General features: G+C 58.4%; 1 long non-coding RNA gene across 1 annotated transcript; it reads left to right on the top strand.

Annotated features, from left to right (window-relative positions):
- The first annotated feature begins 280 nt into the window (after positions 1-280).
- On the top strand, positions 281-3,051 carry LOC109256026 (uncharacterized). The gene is made up of 2 exons (XR_002075473.2): positions 281-597; positions 2,756-3,051. It is a non-coding gene; the product is annotated as an uncharacterized LOC109256026 (long non-coding RNA).
- The last annotated feature ends 6,262 nt before the right edge of the window (positions 3,052-9,313 follow it).

Raw genomic sequence — 9,313 nt, 5'->3', positions numbered from 1 at the left:
AGCGGCTGTGCCAGCCCCAGGAGGAAGGGGGAGGGGGGAGGGGCCACCAAGAGAGGGCTCTCCGGTGACGCGGGATGAGCTGGTGGAGGCAGCCCTCGGGCGGGCCCAAGGCTCCACTCTGAGCAGAGTCTAGAGACCCTCCTCCTCCCAGCACAGCCCTTCCTTCCAGAGACACTGTCTTTGTCTTTGAGACCCCCCCCCCCCCCGCCCCCACCGGCCGACTGGAGTCCCCCGGTTGCTAGGTGACGGGAACTGCAGAGAAGAGGAAGATGGCGGGGCAGGGCAGGGTCCGGTGGGCCCCCTGGCAGGGGTCCCAGAATATCCAGACGCTCGAGGGGCGCACAAACCACCCCCACCCAGCCCCGCCGGCGCTTGGGGACACACCCGCCCCACGGCAGGCAGGCTCAGATGAGCACAGACGCGCCCCCACAGAGGCACCTGGCGGCCCCCCCTGTAGGATCACACCCACGCCCGTCAAAGCGAACCAAAACAATCACACGCTCACACACAAACACCCCCGCCCCCGCCCCACGCAGATCCAGACAGACGCAAAGCTCACCGCCCGCCACAGCGGGGCTGATCCACGCAGGCATACAGGTAGGGCTGCCCTACTCCTGGACGCACACACGTGAGCGGAAGGCAGGGAGGCGGTGGGCCTTCCCTTGGCCCCCTGGCCAGGGCTGGAGACACAAAGGAAGCCGCCCCCCAGGGGAGGGAAACCCGGGACACTGTCATGCTCTCGGGACACACTTGCCACCCCCCCCCCCCCCAGCCCACCCTGGACCTCCGAGGGCGTCCCCAACTGCAGAGGCCACCTTCAGCCCAAAAGCAGGGCCTTGCCTAGGTGTCACCAGCCAGCTGCTCACTACACCCCGTCTGTTCACTTATGTGTGCCTTGAATGAATACTCACTGGATGCTTGGAGACACAGCTGTGGGAGGAAAGCGACTTGCCCTGCCCGGTGACATCCACAATTTAGTGGAAAACGAACACATCATGCTTATAACACAGGAGGCCTTGACCTAGTTTGGGGGGCGGTGGCCTGAGGAGATGACCTTCGAGCAAGGGTGGATGTGGCAGAGGTGGGGAGGTTCCACGCACATGTCAGGGTCCTGGGGACAAAGATGGTTCGAGCAGAGACCAGGGCACAAGGAACAAATGAGGGGAGAACGGCAGGGCCGAGGTGAAAATGGGATCAGCAGGTGAGCCTCGTGCCTGGTCAGGATTTCGCTTTATTCCAAATGCAGTGGGAGCCATGGAAGAACCCAGGCAGGCAAGTGGTGTGAGATCTGTAGGAAAGTCCAGAGGGGACACTGCAGGTGGGGGCAGAGAGGAATGGAGAGGGACGGATTTGAGCTGCATGGCCACACGGCTGGTGTAGGGTCATGTGCCTGGTGTCTGTAGGGTAGAGGAGAGAGGAGCAACACGCACAGAGGTTCCAGCGTTCCAGCTCCGGGGGTGGAGGGGGGGGGGCCTCACTGACATGGGGCTGGCCTCATCGCAGGGTCTGGGACATGTGCCCAAGCCAACCCCGGACTCCCCCTTGCCCGACCTGTGTCACTCCTCTCTTCCCCAGGGACCACCACCTCTGCCTTCCCTGCACATTTAAACTCTTCCTCCGTTCCTTTGGCACAAGCCTTGTGCCCGGCAGTGTAGGCATAGGGACCAGGGCCTTTCCCTCACGCCCTCTGACCTCTATTCTGGTCATCGCCTTGTCCTAAGGGAGGGTGGTGGCTATGGGACCAGACTGGGAGGGGCGCGGCCTGGGAGACCAGGCGCGGCCTCCTGGGGGAGCAAGCCGTTACCTAGAAGCTAGAGGACACTTTAGCCTGGTCAAAGTTGGGGTCAGGCATCCCCCAAATGGAGCACCAAACTCGGTGCAGGTCAAGCCGTAGCAGATAGCTGCAGAAATAAGCTAGAACTTCTATGCATACCTACAGGGTGTGAGAAGAGAATGCTAGAACTTGTATTTTGAATGGATGCTTCTTAAAAAAAAAAAAAAAAAAAAAAAAAGGACTATAACCAGCCTCTCCCTACATCTGACGAAAGGTGACATATCACCTTCCTGTGGCCCTGCAAGCCCCAGATGTCGCAGGAGACGGGAGACCCACAGAGCAGGGGACACACGCACACAGCTTCATGCTCCTTCAGCGCACTGCCGGGGTAAGTGGATCTGCGGATTCCGGTCTCGGGTTTTAATGAAACTAACCCCAACGAAACGACCAAGGAGCTGAAGAAGTTCCCTGCAAGGGACATGTGGACTGAATTTGAGACAGGCGTGCGCTTAGGCCAAAATAATGCTGGCACTTTCTTTCACTCCTGGAACGAGCACGTCACTAGGTAAACACGGGGTCTGTCTAATCGGCGCTGACGAGGGGCCGAGCACAGAAATTACAAACTCACGGAGAAGTCCATTGGCAGTGTGGGTTTGCATCCGTGACCGTGAGCGCCCGTCCTGACCTGGCAGACGTCCCGGGGGAGTAACAGGCGAAAACACAGGTGGCAGGACAGAGCGTGCTTTAAATCCCCCTTGTGATGAAAACAAAGTAATGAGAATAATATACGTTAACGTGTGCACGAAAGCTGGAGGGACGGACGTCAGACCGGGCTCCCCCCTGCAGGGGAGGGTCGTGGCCGTGCCTCTCCTCTGATTGGAATCATTACACTGAGCGCGCGTGACAGTTTTAATAAGAGACACAATACAGAATTTTCAGGCGTCTGAAGTTTTTTAATGTTTCATCTTGAAATTATTTTAGATTCGCCGAAGAATCGCAAAGATGAAATGGAGTTCTCAAATACCCTCCCGCAGCTTCTCCTGCTGTTAACTCACTACACAACCAGGGTGTGTTTTTCATCACTAAGAAATAGACGTTGGTCAAGAGTGTTGACTGAAATTCGGACGTCCCCAGCTTACCCACTCACGCCCAGTCCAGGCTCCGTATCGCACCTGGTCAGCTGGTCTTCTCGTGTCCCCCACTCTGGGACAGCTCTTCTGTCGTCCCTTGTCCTTCATGACTTTGACCTTTATGAAGAACACTGCCCAGTTACTCTGTGGGATGTCCGTGGCTTTCTCAGGATTACACAAGAGCTGTGTGTTTGGGGGAGAACACCACAGAGGTGGGTGCCGTCTCATCACCTCACATAGGGGGGCGCCTGCTACCTGAATGGCCGATGGTTGGTTGCAGGTGCTGTTGACCTTGAGCGCTGGTTGAGGTGGGGTCTGCCACCTCCATGTCAAGTCTTAGCCAGCTTTCTAGCAGCATGAAATTTCACAGGGGTGGAGGGATCCGAAGCAGGGAGAGCGGCAGGGCGGGCCAGGTCACCGGTGACCTTGACTGGGCACCCTGACCTTCTCTCAGAGGGAAAAGGAGTCTGAGGAGTGGCAGCCAGAGACACAGCAGGGTCAGCTGTGAGGCGTTTAAGCTGTGATGGTGTCTGTGTGCAGACAGGGCCCAGAGGCAAGGGAAGATCCAGGGGGGCAGCGGGAGGCCGGGGCAGGGACATCCAGGTGACAGGGGAGGAATTGGAGAGAAGAGGAAGGGAATTCAAGAGCAAAGGAGGGGTAGGACAGGGAGCGCTTCTCTCCCTGGAAGGAGCAGAAAGTCTTAGAAGTTGCGCTCTTGGGGACACAGTCTACCCTCCCCACTAAACCCACCTCTGCGCAGAGGTGGCCGCACCCGCTGCGGCCAGTGCATAAACAAAACATGTCACCCCAGCTGCCTACAGGTGCCTGGTGGGCTCCCCGTCTTCTGGGCCTGCTGATCCCCGTGCAGGGATTTGGGGAGGGAAGGACGCTGGCCCAAGTGACACAGTCAGGGCAGGCCAGGCCTGGGTCATGGTGGAGTCCAAAGCCCAAATCTCTCCCCAAATCCTGCAGGCCTTTTCCTCCGCCTCAGCCACTGGAGGTGTGGACAGGCTACCCTCCTGCAACCATCCCGGGGCCCTCCAGGCCTCCAGGCTCCCTGAGTGTTCAAAGCGGGCCCAGAGAAGCCCTCAGGCCCAGGGGTGGAGGGTGTGTGGGTAGCAGGGTCAGAGTTACCCTTTGTTGTGTTAACAAACCACTGGGAACTTAGTAGCAAACAACAGCAAACCATTTAATTCAGCACTGGGAGTCTGTAGGTCAGGAAGCCTGCCAGAGCCCAGTGGGGTGTTCTGCCTGTGCTTGGTGTCTGAGACCTCAGCTGGGAAGGTTGAAGGCTAGTGGTGACTCAAACCTCAGGGGCCGGGACGGGGGGGTCCCCTTCACTCTCCAGCCTGGAGCCTGGGCTGGGGCGACCGGCAAGGCTGGGTGCGGATGTGGCTTGGGCTTCGACGCAGCATGGTGGCTGGGTTCCCAGAGGAGCATCCTGAGAATGAGTATTCCAAGAATCGAGGTAGAATCCTGGGACCTGCTGTTCCACCACATTCTACGGATGCAAGGGAGCACGGAAGGCCAGCCCGGATTCAAGGCCAGGCATGGGGGCAGCGGAAGGACGAGGTCACACTGCAGAAGAGACTGGGGAGTGTCATGGGACTCCCTTTGGAAACGAGACCGGCCCCAGCGTCCTTCGGCCCCTGTGTGGATGGGATCCCGGGCCTCTGATCCCACGGCCAGCTTCCCCACTCCCACCGCTGCTGCACAGCATGGGCCCAATCCATTCTACCCTCCGTCTCTGCACTCGATGCCCCTTCCCCAAAGCGACTTGAAGCCCAGAGCTTGCCCCTGGTGGGGTCTCTGCATTCAACTGGGGCCACACAACCCCCCCCTCCCCACCTTAAGATGGGGAACTTGGAGTCAGACAGCCCTACGTTCTGTCTCAGTCCTGCCCCTGACCTGCCTCGCTGCCTTGAATTAACAGGTTCTTGTCTCTGGGTCTCAGGTCCTCTGGTCCCAGGCCCCGGCGGTGGGGGGGGGGGGGGGGGGGGGGGGGAGGGAGGAGAGTGAGTGCCTCCTTGCACGTCACACACCCACCCTAGTTCACACAGCGGCCTCCCTCCGTGCACCCCCAGCCGCCCCCTTATGCACCTGGAACCCAGCCCTGCGGGAGGCTTACAGCCCACCCCGCTCCCGGAACCCAGGCCTGGCTGTGACTGGGGTGACCAGAGCCTGGAGTGGATGCTGCTGCAAGGTGGATGGTCCGCAGCAGGTGTCAGGGGTGCTGGGGGCACAACCCCGCCCCCATGGAGCCCCCGCCCCAGGGCAGGAGACCGACAGTATACATCAACCAAATCAGATAAACACCAGGCCAAGGTCAGTGCAGCTGAAGAAAGACCCCACCGGGCAGTGAAGCCGGGGAGCGGGAAGAGGACCCTGAAATGGAGACGAGCACGCAGGGGTTAAGGAGGGAGGGCTCTGGTGGATGATGTCTTAGTGGTTCATCAGTTCACAGTTCGGGAGGCTAGAAGTCCAACGTCAAGGTGTGAGCAGACTCCGTGTCTGGTTCACAGAGGGCCCCCCTCTGTCCCTGTGCTCCCGTGGTGGAAGGGAGGGGGAAGGGGGCGGGGTTCGCTGGGGTCCTTTCCTAAGGGCAGAATGTGTTCCTGAGGCTCCTCCCTCCGGGACACAATCGCCTCCCTGAGGCCCCGCCCCCCACCGGCCATCACCCTGGGGTTAGGATTTAACGCACTGATTTGTGGGGGACACACTTTCTAGTTCACACGAAAGGAAAGGGGAGGAGGAGGCAGGACTGGCAGGGACAAGCCGGCTGGGAGACGTGGCTCCAACCAACCTTACAGGAAGCTCTGTAGTCAGCCGATCCCTTAGAGCCGCCCGCGTTGGGAGGAGCCCCCACATCAATCACTCACAGGAAGGGGGTGACCTCCATGGGCAGGTTTCTGCACCTGAGGGCAAAAAGCTCTCACCCCAAAGCACTGCGGTCTGAACAGCCTGCCATGGTCTCCCTCACAGGTGCTATTTTAATTACTAGGAAGGCTTCCGTGGCAGTTGACTTCATGCGTCAACTTGACTAGGCCATGCTAGCCACGCTGTGGTCGAACACCAGTGCAGATGTTGTCATGAAGGTATGTTTTTGGAAGGGATTAACACTGAGGTCAATAGACTTTGAGTAAAGTAGATTCTCCTCCGGAACGGGGGTGGGGCCTCGTCCAATCAGTCGAAGGTCTGAATTCTGTGGGCAGATGGCCTTCAGACTCAGGCTGCAGCATCAACCCTTCCTGGAGTCTCTGGCCTGCTGGTCTGCCCTAGAGATTTCGGACTTCACCAGCTCCCACCATCAGGTGAGCCAGTTCCCCGAATTAAATCTACCTCGATCCGGGCACCTGAGTGGCTCAGTCGGTGAAGCATCTGACGTCGGCTCAGGTCATGATCTCACGGTCTGTGAGTTCCAGCCCTGCGTCGGGCTCTGTGCTGACAGCTCAGAGCCTGGAGCCTGCTTTCGATTCTGTGTCTCCCTCTCTCTCTGCCCCTCCCCTGCTCATGCCCTGTCTCTCTGTCTCAAAATAAATAAAAACATTTAAAAAAATTTAAATGTACCTCGATCTCTCTAGATCTCTCTGCACGCACACACACTCGTGTCAGGATAGCAAGAAAGGCCTGAGCGGCGGGGAAAGTCAAAGTCGTCAGCAGAGCAGCGTGAGGCCTGTGAGGCGCACAGACTGGCACTTGGTTCTATGTGGAGCCGTGTTTGAGAGAAAAGGGATGCTTCCTCTGGTCACCTGTTGGAGGACAGACTGTTGGAGGCCCAGGGGAGGCCGCCACTGCCATCCAGGTGCCAGAGTGGTGATAGTGGAGTGATGGTGTGGTGATTTTAGGTGGGTCAGGAGACAGAATCAATGCCCCCTTCCCCACTGGTTTGACTGTGGGCTTGGCGGGCTGAGAGGTCTCAGCAGGGAAAGAGGATGGGCTCAGGCCCCCATTCCAGACCCCGCATATATCCAGGGTGGGTTGTTTAAGCCTGTCTTGCAGCGGAGTTCTAGGAGGGCAGGGGATGGGGCATCTTCAAATCCCATGTATTGCTGTGCCCACAGGGCTGCATAAATATTTGCGGCGTGAATGGGGGAGCAGCCTCTGTCCCCTGCCCAGCCACTAAGTGCCAACACGGTGGGGTTCTAGGCTCAGGGCGTGGCTGCCTGCCCCAGCCCAGGCAGCGAGGAGCCCTGCCTGCTCAGAGGGCTGTTCCGGGCCCCAAGAGTGTGGCTCTGCCTCGCGGAGCTCACACGAGTTGAGGAGATAAGGCACAAAATAATTAGTGAGCAGAGTGTATAATTAAGTGCTAAATTGTGTGTTTCAGACTCGCTGATCTACGGGAGCGCTAGGTAGAGGGAGTCATGCCAGGCTGGAGTGGCTGTGGGAGGTGGCTTGTGTAAGAGGCGTGGCCCTACAGGAGCAGGGGTCACGCAGGCAGGCCCCCACCCCATGAGAGCAATGGGGACTTGGGTGGACAGGGTCACAGGAGTACACTGGGGTGAGCATGGGGCAACCTCAGTGGGCTGCAGGGGTCTCATCTGTGAAATGGGCTGCCAGGGCACCCAACAAGACGGTCTGTGTCCAGATGCCAGCACAGGGTCTGGGACCCCAGGGATGTCCAGGCAGGCAGAGAGGGGAGCAGTCGGATGGCCAGACAAGACAGTGAGACACGCGGGCAGACGGACAAGCAAGACACATTCAAATAGACAAATGGCCGGATTTGAGCCTCCCAGCTCCTGGCCCTACAGGAGCCCCTCCGGAGCGGGTCCTACCCACCCCTGTCCTGTCTCAAGAGGCAGGAAGTCTGAGGCTGCCAGGTGACGCGGGGCCTGCCCGGGGGTCTCAAGGGACCCTGGGTGGCAGCAGGTGCTTGCCGAAGCCTTCAGAAGCTGGGAGTTCTGGGAGAGCACCCCAGTGCTGGCTGCTTGGGGGGGCCAGGGGCCACGAGTCGAGAGTCTTCCAGAGGGGCGTAGGCAAACAGCAGTCAGAGCTGGAGCAGAGATGGGCCTGGGCTAGAAGGATGATGGGGAGGCAGGGGCTGTGAGGGTCACTTGCGTCCCAGCCAGGCAGTCAGGCCGGACACTGGAACAGGGGGCAGCAGCGTGTCCCTAGCACCGCGAGGGAGCCCAGCGGACGCAGGAGGCTCCCTCTTAGCAGCGCTGTGTTTGCAGCCTGGCTTAGCCTGCTGCCGCCTGTTAAACAAATATTGTGACAGGCCTGCTCCGTGCACCCAGGGACAGTGGCAGCACTTGGCTGTCACCAGGGGCAGCCTGTAATGGGGGCACTTTATGCCACGGCAGAACCTCTCCTTTCGATGCAGAGGCAAGGCGCTCTGCCTGAACAAACACTGGGCTTGGCCACCGCCAAATGAGACGCACCACACTCCCTGGAAGAGGCGTGGGCATCCACACGGCCCTTCTGCCCCACTGGCATCTGTCTATCCATCAACAAATATTTATTGAGCACCTAATGTGTGCCAGGCAGTGGCCGGAGCTTGGGATACAGTAGGAAACAAAGGGACCAAAAGCCCTGCCTTCGTGGAATTTACATCCTAATGGGGGAGGCTGACGATAAATAAAAATATAAAATGCCTGGGTGCAACAACAAACTGAGAAGGAAAATCACAAGGTAAAGCAGGGGGTAGAGTGTGGTCAGGAAAGACATCTGTAAGACTTTGGGATAGAGACTCAAAGGAAGTGATGCATCCTGGGGATACCAGGGAAGGGCATCCAAGCATCAGGAACAGCTTGTGCAAAGGTCCTGGGGCAAGGCTGGGCTTGGCATGTTCTGGGACTGACCTGTAAGAGATGAGTGTGACTGAAGCAGAGTGACGGCTAAGTACAGAGGTGAGCCCTGAGGCCTGAGAGGTCCTGGGGCAGATTGTATGGGCTTTTCCTCCGAGGAAGTCGGGGCATGGAGGGTGTGGATCTGAGCTCAGTCTTAACACCATCTCTCTGGGTGCTGCAGGGAGCCAGAGCAGAAGCAGAGAGGCTGCTTTGACAATCCAGGACGGAGCGGGTAGGGTAGTTCAGACCAGGGTGGTAACGGTGGGAGTGGGGGGAGAAGAGGGAATTCTGTGTATTTGGGAGGTAGAGGGAGCAGGATTTCTTTAAAGACCGGATGTGGGGAGGAGGGTACCCCACTGGGTCACGGGTTTCCCCAACAGTGCTAAGCATCCTCACTCATTGACCCATTCATACATTTATTTTTTATTTTCGGCAGGGAGGGAGCAAGGGAGAAACAAAGATGTTCACTGCAGCATTAATTACTGGATGTAAGATACTGGCCTTAACAGTGGGGTAAGAAATAAACTGTCTCAGCCACACAACGAAGGAGTTAACAGCTCTGAAGTTCAGGTCTTCGGAGAGCGTCCCATCCAACCATCCCTCTTTCTCCAGCCATACCCCTG

This window comes from Panthera pardus, unplaced genomic scaffold, assembly GCF_024362965.1.
Source record: "Panthera pardus isolate Hobbes unplaced genomic scaffold, ASM2436296v1 HiC_scaffold_8, whole genome shotgun sequence".
Classification (NCBI taxonomy): domain Eukaryota; kingdom Metazoa; phylum Chordata; class Mammalia; order Carnivora; family Felidae; genus Panthera; species Panthera pardus.
The sequence above is the reverse complement of the archived record's forward strand: the minus strand, read 5'-3'. Positions and strand labels throughout refer to the sequence as shown.